Below are 16,014 nucleotides of genomic sequence, written 5' to 3'. Positions count from 1 at the left end.
GGGAAAAGGAGACACTCAAATCATCACACTACTATTCTGTGTAGTGCTGCAAAGCTTTTAGTTTAAGGAAAAAACTGAAAATAGCACTTCATTTTCTTTAGGTTTTTCTAAACTTCAGGTTTAGAAACAAGCATTTATTTTAAATCTGCAGCTTGACAACTTGTAAGCAAAAACATGGAAACTATCCAAAAATGATCAGAGTACAATAATAAATAATTTCATGGAAATGCAAACTTCATTCAAAGCTAATCTAAAAATCATTAGATTGGGAGGGAATATAAATTTAAAATTCATTTCTTTTTCTGGGACTGAGGTTTGGACTCAGGGTTTCATGCTTGCAAAGCAGGCGTTTTACTGCTTGAGCCACACCTCCAGCCTCATTTCTTTCATTGTTGATAAGTATTGATATTTACTGGTCAAGGGTGCAGGGTGTTGCTGAGTGGCAAGGGGGATGGCCTAACATGTGTAGGATCTGGGGTTGATCTCCAGCACCACAAAATTATCTTTTGAAAAAAAAAAAAAAAAAAGTCTGGTGCCAGTGGTTCAGGTCTGTTATACCAGCTATTTGGGAGGCTGAAGTCAGGAGGATAACAGTTCAAGACCAGCCAAGGCAAATAGTTTGCAAGACCTCATCTCCAAAATAACCAGAGCAAAATGGACTGGAAAAGTGAACCAAGTAGTACAGAGCCTGCTTTGCAAGCATGAAGCCGTGAGTTCAAACTCCAGTTCCAACAACAAAAAAAAGTATTCACTGATGAATACTGCAAAAGAACTAAGCTGATACTTTATTTCTCTATTTATTTTCACTGTATTCGGGTTTGAACTCTACACCTTGAGCCACTCTACTAGCCCTTTTTTGAAGTGGGTATTTTCAAGATAGGGTCTCGCAGAACTATTTGCCCAGGCTGGCTTTGAACTACAAGTCTCCTGATCTCTGAGTCTTGAATAGCTAAGATTATAGGTGTAAGCCACCTGCACCTTGCTCTAAACTGATACTTTATGAAACAAGTTTGCAGTGCCAAATCATAAAGAGGAGTTTGGAAGCGGACTGGGGTGAGAATTGGATTTTCTACAGCCTATTACCTCTAAACAATGGTGATTTTATTCCTAATGTTCAAACTGTATAAGAATATCCACTGTTTGAGTCCCTTCATGTGATATTCGTATGATGACTTTGTATCCAGGCCAAAGGCTAAGGATATATCTCAGTGGTAGAGCACTTGTGAAAAGGTCCTGAGTTCAATATTCACCCTGCAAAACCAAAATTAAACACACACACACACACAAATGTGAGCAAGTCTAGGCCAAGAGTTGACTCAAGAATTAAGCTCACCCACCCTATAACATCTGGACTTTTGGGAGACTTGCTCTTTTGGTGGTCACATGACAATCATCACCCATTTTTGGAGAGTCTGAATTTAGTCCTGTCCTCAGGATTGTTAGCTTATCTGCTATCCTTGCTATCAGGGCAAGCATATTTAATATGATCAATACCTTCATTACATAGCGATTATATTTTCCATGCCTTGTTCCTAATCAAGTTTACTCCTGCCTTAGGGAGTAAGAGACAGAGTCTGTCCTCTGCTTAGAATCTTGCCTCAGTTCTTAATGTAATTGCCTCCTTGTCATTCAGTTCTTCTTTCATGTTTTCTCCTCGGAAAGTCTTTGCCTAACTTTCCAATCTAATCAGCCCCTAGGACACTCTCTATCAGTCTGTGTTATTTTCCTCCAGCACTGATTCTCTGTAAAATGATTTAGTTTATTTCGTTGTCTCTGCTTCCACTAGAATGAAGTTTCCTGTGCTAGGAGTCCATGTTTGCCTAAGTCTAACATCTATGACTATATCTGAGACAGAGTATGTGCTCAATGAATAGTGCTTTTCAGAGAAATTTTGTGAATTTGCCTTTACCGCCTGATCCTGATTCAATCATTGAAATAAAATCTAAATCTCTATATCTAGTACACTAAAGACAACAGAAATTTTTAGTGTATTATTACTTTCCAAAAAACTTGAGAATTACAATTCTTCAATAATGAAAAATCAGTTATTAAGGTCAATTTGCAAAATGAGGATTTATTTTCCCCCAAAGTCAAAGAATATCAAATAATAGACTGTATCTTTGATACCATTTTAATTTCTATCTCTGTGACTAAAACTCAGATTGGATTCATTGTATCAGAAGATATCCCAGGCACGGTGATATAGAATATAGAGAGTAGATCGGGAAGAGAAATCTTGACATGAAAGTATCCCCAAAATATTGATAACTCATAGAACATTTTACAACTGAGTTTACTTCAAAGTTTTTTTATAGTCACGGATCTATAATTGATTACCAATATCTCTCTGTGTTTTGCATTAGAAAAAGACTTTTTGTTTGGCTTTAGAAGCATGACTGATAATCTGATAAATCATAGCAATTTTAGGAAGAGAACAAATTTGCCATACTTTATGCTAGAATCCAATGGAGTTAATTCATCATTTAGGTTTTCTCTAATACACCTTCTCACATTTCCAATTGCCTCAATTACAACTGCATACTCCACATCTGTTTAAAGGAGGGTTTTATTTTCTAAACTGTGTCTCTTGTTTTCACGTAGAACATGACTCATTTTGGAGCTGTTATGTTCCTGCTCCTTGCAGAGAAATGAAGAAATCATCTGTTACTTGAACTTTTGCTTAGCTTGTTAGGTATTTAAGTTGACTTGAATGTGCCAGATGTTATCCAGTTGGCAAAACAGTGTTTTCTTACCCATCTGTGTGCTGATCTCTTCATTTAATTCTCCAGCTGGATTGCTTTGTGCCTCTTTGTATAAATAACAATATTGAAATTTCCCAAGAAATGTGCTGCTTCTTCTTAGCTTTTACTTCCTGTCCACAAGGACCATGGAGTCCTCTGCACTTGCCTCCCAGGATCTCGTTATTTTTCTCATGTTATTAAAAGCATAACAGTTGCAATACTGATATCCCATCTGTAAGATTAAGACAGTTCTGAAGCTAAATCAACTGGGATGATAGTTTATTTCTAAATTCAGCTAGACATCATGAAGAGCTTTAGCACAGGTGTTTACCTTTCCTGAAGTATGTGCATAGATGAATCGTGCAAACTAAGAGCAAGGCATGTTATTCTGGCATCGGTGAGTGATGAATGTACTTTGCTTTTAAAATTACTTTCCCAAGCCCGCAAGCCTGCTGACTGTATGTCAATTTCATTAATATTCTTTTAAGTATACAAATAAGCTATTGTTTAGACAGTACTCTTACTATTCATTAATATCCCTTCTATAAATGCTTAAACTGAGAGAAAGAAAAAGTAAATAATTCTTGAATCTCTAGAAAAATAGAGAAACAATTACTTATACAATAATAAAAGCTAAAATTTATTGAATGGTTACTATGTATCAGAGATTTTCACTCATTATCCTATTTAATTCTCATATGGGCCCTAAGAAAGGTACTGTTATTAATTCCATTTAACAGAAAAGAAACCTGGATAAGCAATGCAGCCAAGATTATAAAAAGAATTTCAGGACAATAAAACTTCACCTTGGATTCTGTTTTTTGGTTTTTGGTTTTTTTGGCGGGGGAGTGTTGTGGTGCTCTGACCCAGGGCTTCACACATGCTAGGCTGGTGATTTACTACTGAGCTATACCCCCAACTTTACCTCAGATTCTTAAAATTATCATAAATTAGGATTAATAAAAGGACAGCTATAAAAGCTGGGTTACTTTTTCCAGTTTTTTTTTTAATGATATTAACTCTTTTTTTGCTTGTTTTTTTGTTTGCTTGTTTGTATACTGGGGATTGGACTCAGAGTGTCATGCTTGCTAGGTAAGCATTCTACCCCTTGAGTCACATCCTGGGTTATGATGTTTACTCTTAAACACAAACAAACTAGAATATTCTAGCTCGTTATCCAAACACTATGTGTTACTTTCCTTCATTCATCTTCTATCTCTTAGCAAAACTACTTTAAAGCAGATCCTAGATATCATGCTATATCATAGCTACACGTCAGCAAGCATCTCTTAAAAAGGTGGTCATTTGCTCCTTGATTGTAATGTCAACCTAACAAACCCAAGAACAAATGGCACCCAGGCCATGTATTTTTGTTTTAGGAAAGTGTTTTTTTTACATGTGGCTTGTTCACACCGGAATCTGGATAGGGTCCACGTTTCACACGCAGTTGTTACATCTGTTAAGCTCTAAAGCTAGGGTACTCAACTCTAACCCTCCCTCCACGTCACTGATTTGTCCTAGAGAGCATTCCATATTCTTGGATTGTCTGCTTCCTTCCCCATGCCACATCATTTCTTCTCATATTTGCTGCGAGTGAAAATCATCCCTGAAGACTTGATTAGATGTGACTTTTATAGCTTTCCTTTTATCAGCCCTAATTTATGATAATTTCTAATTTCTGAAGAGAATTTTCCTACACTTGTTGAGACTATTGTTTCACCTGACGCATTGTACAATAAAGTTTAATTCTTTCCATTTAATTGTAAGATGTAGAATTAAAAGTTGACGGCTCCAGGCACAGTGTGGCAAGCTTGTAGTTCAACCTAATTGGACAGCTGTGGTAGGAGGATGGCTTGAGCATAGGAGTCCAGGGCAGCCTGGGCAACATAGCAAGACCTTGCCTTTAGGGGTGAATTTAGTTAAAATACACTGTACACATTTTTGGCTTTATCACAGTGAACCCCCTGTCACTATTAATATATAATAATAAAAAATATTTTTTAAAAAGTCCTGTCTCTTAAAAAAGCAAAATGAAATTTAAATTTAAAATTTGAAATTAAATTTTTTAAAATGCTAATGGATTAGCAACTATCAAAGTTTAGTTCTTGAAATGCGATCCCTGCATCAGCAGCCTCAGCCTAACCTGGGAACTTATTAGAAATACAACAAATACTTGCCGGGCGCCAGTGGCTCACAGCTATAATCCTAGCTACTCAGGAGGCAGAGATCAGGATGATCGTGGTTCCAAGCCAGCCCAGGCAAACAGTTAGCGAGACCCTACCCCAAAAAAAACCATCACAAAAAAAGGGCTGGTGGAGTAACTCGAAGTGTAGGTCCTGAGTTCAAGTCCCAGTACTGCAAAAAAATAAAAGAAAAGAAAAAGAAAGGAAGGAAAAACAAAAGACAAATATTCCAGCTCCACTCCACACCTAATAAGTCAGAAGTTCTGGGGATGGGGTAGCAAGGTATGTTTTATAGGCCTTTAAGGAGAACCACAGGGCTAGAGCATACGATCGGGCACTCATTAATTGCTGCTATTATAACTGCATCTCATGCCTTTCCAGCTCCTCTGCTTCACTTTGGAATGGAGAACTTGTTTCATATCCCTTTTCCAGTGGGCCCATGTACTGACTGTGGGAAATAAGTTTTGTTTCTGTCTTCAACTTCAGTGAGTTCATCACAAGGTTAGCAAATCTCAAGGGGTGTTTTTATTATTATTTTTCTTGCATAATTTCTAAGAAATTGGCAGTAACTTATTAACAGTTTATATAACAATAATATATTAGCAGTAAACTATTCAAAAGAACCATAAAATATAAGGACCCAGGCTGGAGATGTGGCTTAATAGTATAAGAACTTATTTAGTATAGGTGAGGCCCAGGCTTTATTTCCCAGCAACACACACACACACACACACACACACACACACACACACACACAAATGAAGATAAAAGTGATACATTTCTTTCTCAAACAGAAAGACATTGATAAGGGACAAGAAAGATGAAGAGAGTTTATTTGTGACTACTGCTTTATTTATCAGTGTGTTTTAAAAAAATATTGCTCCTCCAAGCAACAAGAATAGTGCATGCACTATATATATACACACATATATACATATATATACATACATATATAGATATATACACAGGAAATCAATACACATATATAGATATATGCACAGGAAGTCAATGTGAGTCAGTGCCCTGTATAGCTATCCTTATCTCAACCAGCAAAAACCCTTGTTCCTTCCTATTATTGCTTATACTCTCTCTACAACAAAATTAGAAATAAGGGCAAAATAGTTTCTGCTGGGTATTGAGGGGGGGGAGAGGGAGGGGGGAGTGGGTGGTAAGGGAGGGGGTGGGGGCAGGGGGGAGAAATGACCCAAGCCTTGTATGCACATATGCATAGTAAAAGAAAAAGGAAAAAATAAAACAAAAACCAAAAACCAAACAAACAAAAAAAATATTGCTCCTCCAAGCAACAAGAATAGTGCACGCACTATATATATACACACATATATACATATATATACATACATATATAGATATATACACATACACATAATTTTTGTGGTGCCTGGGCTCAAACCAGAGCCTTGCATGTACAAAAAGTATTCTACCAGAATTTGAGATCATCACCATATCCAGAGCAGATACTGGTCAGCATTAGAATCACTGAGTCTTACTTTAAAAAATTAAACATTAGCTGGGCGTCTGTGGCTCACACTTGTTAGCCTAGCTACTTGGAAGCTGAAAATGGGAGGATGGTGGTTCAAAGCCATCCTGGGAAAATAATTCATAAGATTCACTCGCCAAAATAACCAGAGCAAAATAGACTTGAGGTGTGGCTCAAGCGTCACCTTCTTTATAAGCATGAAGCCATGAGTTTCAATCTCACTCCCACAAAAAAAGAGAAAGAGAGAGAGAGAGAGAGAGAGAGAGTTGGGATCAGCTTTTCCCAAAACAGTTGGAACAGCTCTCTATCCTAGTGAGACTCCTGTTCTCTTTCCCCTTCCTGCTTATGCGCTTATGCATACCTCATTCTCTTGGCAGGATGGCACTACAGTTAGCATTTCACAATCAGTAGCTTCTGTGGGTATGCTAAAGAGCATCTGATCTGTCATGTTAAACCCAAATCTTTTTTTTTTTTTTTTTTTTTGGCAGTACTGGGGTTTAAACTCAGGGTCTTGCATTGCCAAGCAGGTGATCTACCACTTGAGCCATGCACTTAGCCCTATTAGCTTTAGTTATTTTGGGGATAGGGTCTTGCTTTTGGCCCAGGCCAGCCTGGGCAATAATCTTCCTACTTAAGCTTCCCACATAGCTGAGATTGGGCTGGGTGCTTAGCTCAGTGGTAGAACTTTTGTCTAGGATGTGTGAAGCCTTGGATTCAACTTCCAGTACTGCAAAAAAAAAAAAGAACACAGGGCACTGGTGGCTCACACTTGTAATTCTAGCTACTTGAGAGATAGAGATCAAAAGGAGTAAAGTTCAGGACAAATAGTTCACAAGACTCTATCTAGAGTGGCTTAAGTGGTAGAGTGCCTGCCTTACAAGTTTGAGGCCTAGGTTCAAACCCCACTACTGTCAAAAGAAAAAATTGTACAAGTTTTAAAAGTACTCTGCAAAAACCAAGGATGGAGTTATTTAGTGGGGCTGAAATAATTTCTCAGATCAAAGAAATATATACATATTATGACTCTTTTCTGTGCTGTCATGAAAAACTTGGCAAAAGCCTTAAAGATTCTCTTTTCTTTCCTTTTTCTAATTACACATCTTTGGACTCATTTTGTGTCAGGGTGAGTCATGGTGGAAACAATACCCACCAATAGTTGTTAGTGCTGTGATCACTGAAGCACATCTCCACATCTCTGATTCAAATGTGGTATTATAATCTTCCTAGTACCCAAACTTAACAATCACTCTAGTAACAATGTTCAATCCCTTATAACTAGTAAATTGTTTCCCTTGGGATTTTACCTGTGCAATGCTTCACATACCCTTTTCTGTTTTTGCAGTCCCTAGCAGGGAATCTCATTCTGATAGCCCTTTATCAGACTGAATTTCCTAACTGCAACTTCCACCATGCATCTTGGGAACACAGCTGTGCTCATCATTAAATTCCCATCAGCGCTGGCCCATAGGAGCCAGTGTATGTTTGTTGGAGATGACCCTGGCTCCTGCTAATGGACTTCTCCACATAGTGCTTGGGGAGAGAGGGGTTGATATGCTTAGTGTCTGTTTCACTGTGGTATCAAGAATGTGAATGCAGGGCATTCACATGCCCTGCTACTTGAGAAGCTGAGATCAGGAGGATCAAGGTTCAAGGCCAGCCCAAATATAAGAGTTCTCAAGACCCCATCTTCAAAATAACCAGAGCATGACATCCACTAACTGGAGTTTCTCTCTTCTTTAGATTGTCGTAAGCGAAGTAAAACAGAATATACAGCAGACCCTTGGTTTATCTGTGGGTGTGTGGTTGCAAGGAGCCTGCCATTAAGGGAAAACCACAAATGCTTTGGATGCACAGAGTTCAGTACTCTAAAATTACTCAAATTTACCTCCACTGTATGAACAGCAGGTCTGAGTAGCATAAGTTGAAATCTCATGGAGTTGTTGCAGGAGGGCTCAGACAGAGACTGAGAGGACACCAAAGCTTTCAGGAAGCAAGTTTATTAAGCAGGCCTGCAGCGACTCAGCAGACTCTCCAGTCCAAAGGCTGAGCCCTGAGAACAAAGGGGGCTTCCTTACACACCATTTAGAGCAGGTCACAGAAATGGCAAAGGTGGGGTGGGGAGGGACGGTTTGTCCCGTACATAATCACATGTCATTTCATTGGCCACTCTGACCTCTGGGGCGAAATGACCCTTCCTCTGGTCTCCAGGTAACATTCCCCAACTCTGGTTTTTCTTTGTTTCTCTGTAGCACTCATCTCCCTTCCCCCTCCCTGCTTTCCTGCTACAGAGTAGCATTTTGTGACATTACTGTCACAAAAATTACTCTTCTACATATAATACTGCTCACCCAAAACTAGATCTTATTTCATGCTCTTAATTTAAATACAACCCATGATAACAGGGGCCTGACTGAGAACTTCTGCACATCAACTTGCTAAAAAAGAAAAAAAAAAAATTCTTTTTTTGTATTTATTATGTTTTTGTCAGCCTTGGTCAAAACTATGTATAATAAATCTATGGGTAAGGCAGGCTTACTGTACCCTTTTTCTCCACCTATTGTTCAGTTTATACTTTTCTTCATTTCCATCTGTTTATGTCAATCTTATTACCTGTTTATTTATTTTAAGTGGACAATGAAAGTTGTATGTATTTATGGTATACAAAGTGATGTTTGATATATTTATACATTGCGTCTCTACATCTTTCAAACCAGTTTATATTTATGAAGTCTTAGTCTTTTATATTCACAGAATTTCAGTAGCAAAAAGGGCCAAATTTTGTCAGAAAATTGCCTCCAAATCACATCAAATGAGTTATGACACCTGTATATCTTTACATGCTTTAAAAAATGTATTCCATGGGTGGAGAGGGGGAGGTGGCACAAACAATGTATGCACATGTAAGTAAATGTAAAACAATAAAAGAAAAAGGAGAAAAGAAAAAATATATATATCCCTCAGCTGGACACAGGGTTGAAATGGCAGTGAGCCCGCCTAGCAAGTGGGAAGCCCAGCACCACCACCACCAAAAAAATGTATTCCGTGAGCTATTTGACCTTTTACCTAGTCGTCTTTACCAAAACATGGTATTTGTGGAGTTCATTTTACTTGTGCATCACAAGCATTTTTCACCATCTATATAGGATGTTCAGTCTGTGTAAATGACTTGATCACTACGTCTAGTGCTGTGTAGACTGATGTAAGTGTCATACGGATTCATGATGTCTCGCTTTGAATGTGTCCCCAAAATTCATGTGTTGGAAACTTAATCCCTATTGCAAAAGTACAGAGGGGTGAGCTTTAGAGGAGATGTTTATCTCTCCTCCAATGCCATTTGTCAAAGGGCTTGATGGAGAGCATTTTTCTACATTTTGTCCCCTCTCCCACGTGAGAGCACAGTGATCCTCCTTTTTTAGAGGATGTGGCAACAAGGTGCCATCTTGGAAGCAGAGAAACTAGGTCCTTGGCATCTAGTGTCCTGATTTTGGACTTCCCAGTATACTAAGAAAAAAGTTTCTGTTATTTAAAAATTACTGAGAGCCTGGAAGTGTAGCTCAGTGGGAGAGTGGGGTGCTTAGCACGTATGAGGCCCTAGGTCCAATCTCTAGCACCGAAAGAAAAGTTTAAAATTACCCAGTGTGAGGCATTTTGTGACAGAAACACAAACTGACTAAGACAAATGGTCTCATCTTTTCCTTTGAAAACGCACTCCACCCATGGACAAGCTGCAAAGCTTCCTGGATAATGAATTCTACACAAGACCGCACTTATTCCAGTATCATTTCAACAACCACCCTTTATTGTGGTCAATGGATTACATTAGTAGTGCTCCTTAGGGTTGAGAGATGATCTAAAAAGAATCATAAACCACAAGCAGGTGGCTCAGACCAGTAATACTTAGCCACTCAGGAGGCTGACATCAGGAGGATCAAGGTTCAAAGCCACCCTGGGCAAATAGTTCACAAGACCCTGTTTTAAAAAATACTCAACACAAGGGCTGGAGGAGTGGCTCAAGGGTAGATTGCCTGCTTTGCAAGTGTGAAGCCCTGAGTTCAAACCCAGTACCAAAATACATATATATATATATATATATATATATATATCCAACACAAAACAGGGCTGGAGGAGTGGCTCAAGTGGTAGAGCAACTGCCTAGAGTTCAAACCCCAGTACCAAAAAAAAAAAAACAAATGAAATCTTTTATCACAGGAAAAAGCTAATTCTTTTTAATGTCTTTTTCCTCAATTACAAAAAAATGATGCATGCTAATTGCAAAACTGTCACATATTGCAGAAATATCTGACATAGTGCTGGAATGTCCTTCAGTGGTAAAATGCTCAAGTAGCATATGTAGTCACAGCACCAAAAGAAACCAAAAATCTGACACAGAATAATTATACCTAACACTCAATAATCCCTTTGTCCATTCTCCATAACATTAGTGTACAAAATAGTTTAATAGCACACACTGCTAAAAACACACCTAGCATTTCTTTATCGTGTGAGGATACAGCTTTCTATTTCATTATGTTTAGGAGCTGAAAAGCATTGCACTCTAAGTAGCTAACTCTAATTTACCTACCACATATTTACCTATCCAGTTATCTATGGCTGACTATCTGGAATAATTGAAATTTTTCTTTCTTTCAAACAACAGGTTTTATTTCATATTTTCTAAAGAATTTTCATGTTCTAGAACATTTTTATATATTGTAACTTATTTTCTTTCACTAAAGCACTTTGTTTTACTCTTATTACATTTTATATCTTGGTGGTGTATTACATTGAAAATACACTAATTTTCTTAGATACATTCTGTTCTTAAGACATTGGTCCATTAAACTGATGTTGGTCAATAATTCTAAGCAAATGTGTGAGAAGTGGGAAGGAGAGTGAGGAAAGGGAGGTTGGACTTTCACACAATGGCAGATTTCTAGACCTTAACTCTAGCTTGCCAACTTAGAGATCTATGCCCTTTGCCACTACATAAATAATTTTTTTGAGGTCCTGGGATTTGAACTCAAGGCCTTGTGCTTCCTAAGCAGATATGCTACCTTTTGAACCATGCCCCAAGCCCCCCTTTTTAAAATTAATTTCATTATTCTGTTTTCATACTTGCATAGTACTTCAATGATATTCATCACCCTCTCCTTTCATCCTTTCCTTCTCCCCCTTCTACTGGTCCTCCCCTCAGTAGTCCCACTTTTAAATTCATGTCTTCTTTTCCCTCTCTCTTTTTTTTTAGGCCTAGATTCTGCATATGAAAAAAAATGTAATATTTTTCTCTCTGGGTCTGGATTATTTCACTTTATTTTCTTTTCTTTTGATGGTACTGGGATTTGAATTCACAATTTTGCACTTACTAAGCAGATACTCTATTGCTTGAGCCACATCTCCAGCCCAAACTTTTTTTTTTTGACAAAAGTTCTTACTGGATAATCCAGGCTGGCCTGGAACTTGCAATTCTCCTACCTCAGCCTCCCAAGTAGCAAGGGTTATAGGCATGTACCACCATGCCCAGCTGCTACTGGAATTTTCAGTGTATACATTAAGGAAGTCAAACAATACAGAAATATTTATAAGTTAATGCTGGAGTCTTTTGTCACTATTCCTCTTTTTCTTGTGGGTGTTTCCTTGTTCTCTGCTCTTTTTGTGTTTACATTCCTCCTTGAAATTTTCATTTTGGGCCTCTTTTTTTTTCCTATTTTGTTTCTCTTGCTCACCACTTCTTCTCTTTATCTTTCCCTCCCCTCTTTTTAGTCACAACATACCATTGAAGTATATCTTGTAATAATGGTTGTACTCAAGAATCCTCAGAGTTTGAAAATGAGAAAATACTTTCATTTTTTTGAGGCTCTGTTGTATATTTGAAGAAATAGGGCGGGAGATGTAGCTCAATAGAAGAGTATTTGCCTAGCATTTTGTGAGGTCCTGGGTTTGATCCCCAGCACCACAAAAAAAATAAAAAGAGGAAGGAAGGAAGAAAGGAAGGAAGGAAGAAAAAAGAGGTGATAACAAATTTATGGAAAATTGTGTATAGTTGTGAAAAGTCTTTACTTCTAACAATTTTAATTGTTAAAAGTACACAAGTATCTTCCCTGTCCCCCTTTTGCAGTGCCAGGGATCAAATCCAGGGCCTCAAAAATGCTAGGCAAGGGCTCTGCCACTGAGTGGTACCCCCAACATATTTCTCTTTCAGTTCTGAGAGTGTTTCTCAATTTGGCAGCCTTGTGGACCACATCTAGGGCCTTTGCATGGTTAGGCACTCTGCCACTGGGATACATTCCTAGTCTCATATGAGCATGTTAAAGTTACCAAGAGGAAATAGGCAAAGGGCATCAATATCAGTGTATTACAGATTTCTAAACTTACCATCTGTAACTCAGAGCTCTAATGGAAACAATTCCCATTAATGCCACTGACCACATTCTGTAAGTCTTGTGTTTGTTTCAGTAGAGTGGACAGGCCAGTTCTGTGACACATTCCTGAAGTGTTTCCTTTGTGGGGGCGGGGTTGGGAGGGTACTGAGGTTTGAACTCAGGGACTCTCTCTGCACTGTGATTAAATTGATTGTGGGAATGCAGAGAATATTCTATCCATCTTTGTCTCAGGGTGTTTGCACCTCAGCCTCGGAACAGTTGTCATTATGTTTTCCCTAATGACAGCAAGTGCTTGAAAACCACAAACAGCTGGTCCATCAATGCCGTCACAGCTCGAGTTTGATATTAGAAGAGTAGAAAATAAGAGAGAAAAATCCTGTGTTCAAAATCAATACGCATTGAATCCTAGAGCTGCTTTAACTCAGTATCATATTTGAGAGGAATAAGGAAATTGCACGGTTGTAATTTTCAACCGTAACACAGCTTCAGCCACATTTTGCCATCCTTTGAGATCTCAGATGAAAGGCAAGCTTGCATGAATGCAAAGTGTTATTATCTATCTTCTCTTTGAAGCTGTGTTATTTAGTAATCATTCTCATTCAAGTTTGTCTTACTGTTCTATGCATGGTTATGCTTCTAGCTCAGGAGGATAACAATTCTTATCTTAAAAGCCACCTTATTTCAGAGCAGGGTAACATTTAAAGCCAGAAGAAAGTGGATTATATTTAACAAGAGTTGAGGGTTTTGAGCAAAAATGCAAACATGCTGCAAAATTAAATTAGCCTGCTTTTTATGAATTCTCACTCCTAAATTCCTGGGGGTAGTTATCTGTGCAAAAAGACTTCATATAATCACGTTCTGTAGTCCCCAAGTCATTGGTACACTGGAGCTGAAAGGACTCCAGGGAGTTTCACTCACATCGGAGGCACGTACCCTGGAAACAGAGGACTCAGCCTTACACAACAGGCCTCATGTGGAGAGTGGCTGGGAAGGAGTAAGTCTGCATGATGAGCCCCTCAAGGTAGTGTGCACCTGTAATCCCAGCACTAGGGAGGCTGGGGCACGAGGATGATGAGTTGGAGGCCAGTGTGGGCAATATAGGGGTCTTGTCTAAAAAAAATTTTTTTTTTAAATTTGAATGAGCCTTAAGTAGAATGTTTAAAATAAACTAGGTACACAGGGGTTGTACAGGCTGTGGTATCCTTGAAGGGTGATTTGTGGAAAGGACAAGAACTGGGGCTGAGCCTGCACTGGTGGCTCACACCTGTAATCCTAGCTACTCAGGAAGGAGAGATCAGGAGGATCTAGGTTCAAAGCCAGTCCAGGCAAATAGTTCAAGAGGTCGTATCTCAAAAATACCCAACACAAAACAGGACTGGTGGAGTGGCTCAAGTGGTAGAGTTGCTGTCTAGCAATCATGAGGCCCTGAGTTCAAGCCCCAGTACTGCCAAAAAAAATAAGGAATTGTTGCTGAAATGAAACTCACAAGCCACTGGTCCGTCTGGTGCCCTCTGTCAGAGCTGTATCAGCCAGGGGGAAGTGGCAGCTTTTTTTAATTGTAACACTAAGTTTTTTTGCAATTTGTTACCTTGTGGAACATATATCAAAAACTTTACATGTGCTAATGATGGCCCCAGGACACACAGTTACTTTAGCACTGAGCACAGACTGAGATCAGAAAGTGAAAACCTGAGAAGCAAGGAATGACTCCCCAAGAGCACAATTCATTGGGAAGTCCAGAGATGCTAATAGGGGAAGTAAAAAGGAGGCATAGCTGGGCTTGTCGCTCACAGTTTTGATCCAACCTACTGTGAAGTAATTACGAGCCAGAACCACTGGTGCTTAAGATATGATGGAAGGAAGAAAAGAAGGATGGGAGAAAAGATTCGGGGAATCTTGTGTGTGTGCACAGGGGAGGGTGGACCAGTGCTAGGGCATTGCTCTTATTAGGAAAGCACTCTATCACTTGATCCACACCCCTAGGCAACTTTTCCCTTTTTATTTTTTTCTTCTTTTTTGGTGTTGGGATCGAACCCAGGGTCTCACGCATGCTAGGCAAGCACTCTACCACTGAGCTACATCCCAGCCTTTCACTTTTCTTTTTTTCTGGCAGTACTAGATTTAAATGCAGGGCCTTCACTTTGAGCCACTTCACCAGCCCTTTTTTGTGATGGTTTTTTTTTCAAGATAGGCTCTCTCGAGCTATTTGCCCAGGCTGGCTTAGAACCACAATCCTCCTGGTTTCTGCCTCCTGAGTAGCTAGGATTACAGATATGAGCCACCAGTGCCTCATAGGACCTCACTCTTACTGGCTAGATATTCTACCACCTGAGCCACTCCATTAAGCCTTTTTAGTTTTAGGTATTTTTGAGAGAAGATCTCTCAAACTCCAACTGGCTTCCAACCTCGATCCTCCTGACTTCTGCCTCCCAAGTAGCTAGGTTACAGGAGGGAGTGTGTCCAGTGCCCAGCCAAATTTTTTCCAATTTTAAGAAAAGTTATTAATAGTGGGCTACTTACCTAGTTTAATTCTAAATGCTCCCTAAAGTAAAATAATTCTAAAAGAGTCACGATGCCCTTTTGCTCCCTCCATTCCTTTCCCCATTTTCACCCCTACCATTTATTCTCTTGATGCCCTTCTTCTCTCCCACCCAATTTTCCCTTTTAAAAAAATAAAAACTAAACTAAAATAAAACCCAAAAAGAAGGTGGGTGCTCAATTCATGGCAAGTTTATTATGTAAAAACATGTTCTCTCATTAAATTCTTATTTCTGGTTTTTCAAAATTATTTGGATTATAGTTAGCCTCTAGCTTTGTTTTTCCTATTGTGGTGTTTATTCAATTTAGTAAAAAAAATAAAATTAAAAAAAAAAAAAAGAAGAAGCTGGGCTCTGGTATCAGGAGGATTGAGATTCAAGGCCAGCTGGGACAAACAGTTTGCAAGATCCTATCTCGAAAATATCCAACATATAAAGGTCTGGATGAGTGGCTTAAATGGTAGAGTGCCTGCTTATAAGCATGAAGCCCTGTGTTCAAACCCCAGTACTGCCAAAAAGAAAACCCTAGCAAGATGTGGTGGTATATAACAGTAATCTTAAAACTCCAATGACTGAGAGATGAGGAGCACAAGTTCAGGCTCAGCCTGGGCTCAACAGCAAGATCCTGTCTCAAAAATCAACACCAAACAACCTTTTTTTAAAATTAAAATGAAG

The sequence above is a fragment of the Castor canadensis genome, chromosome 5, assembly GCF_047511655.1.
Source record: "Castor canadensis chromosome 5, mCasCan1.hap1v2, whole genome shotgun sequence".
In the NCBI taxonomy this organism is placed as follows: Eukaryota; Metazoa; Chordata; class Mammalia; order Rodentia; family Castoridae; genus Castor; species Castor canadensis.
Note: the sequence above shows the minus strand (reverse complement) of the source record.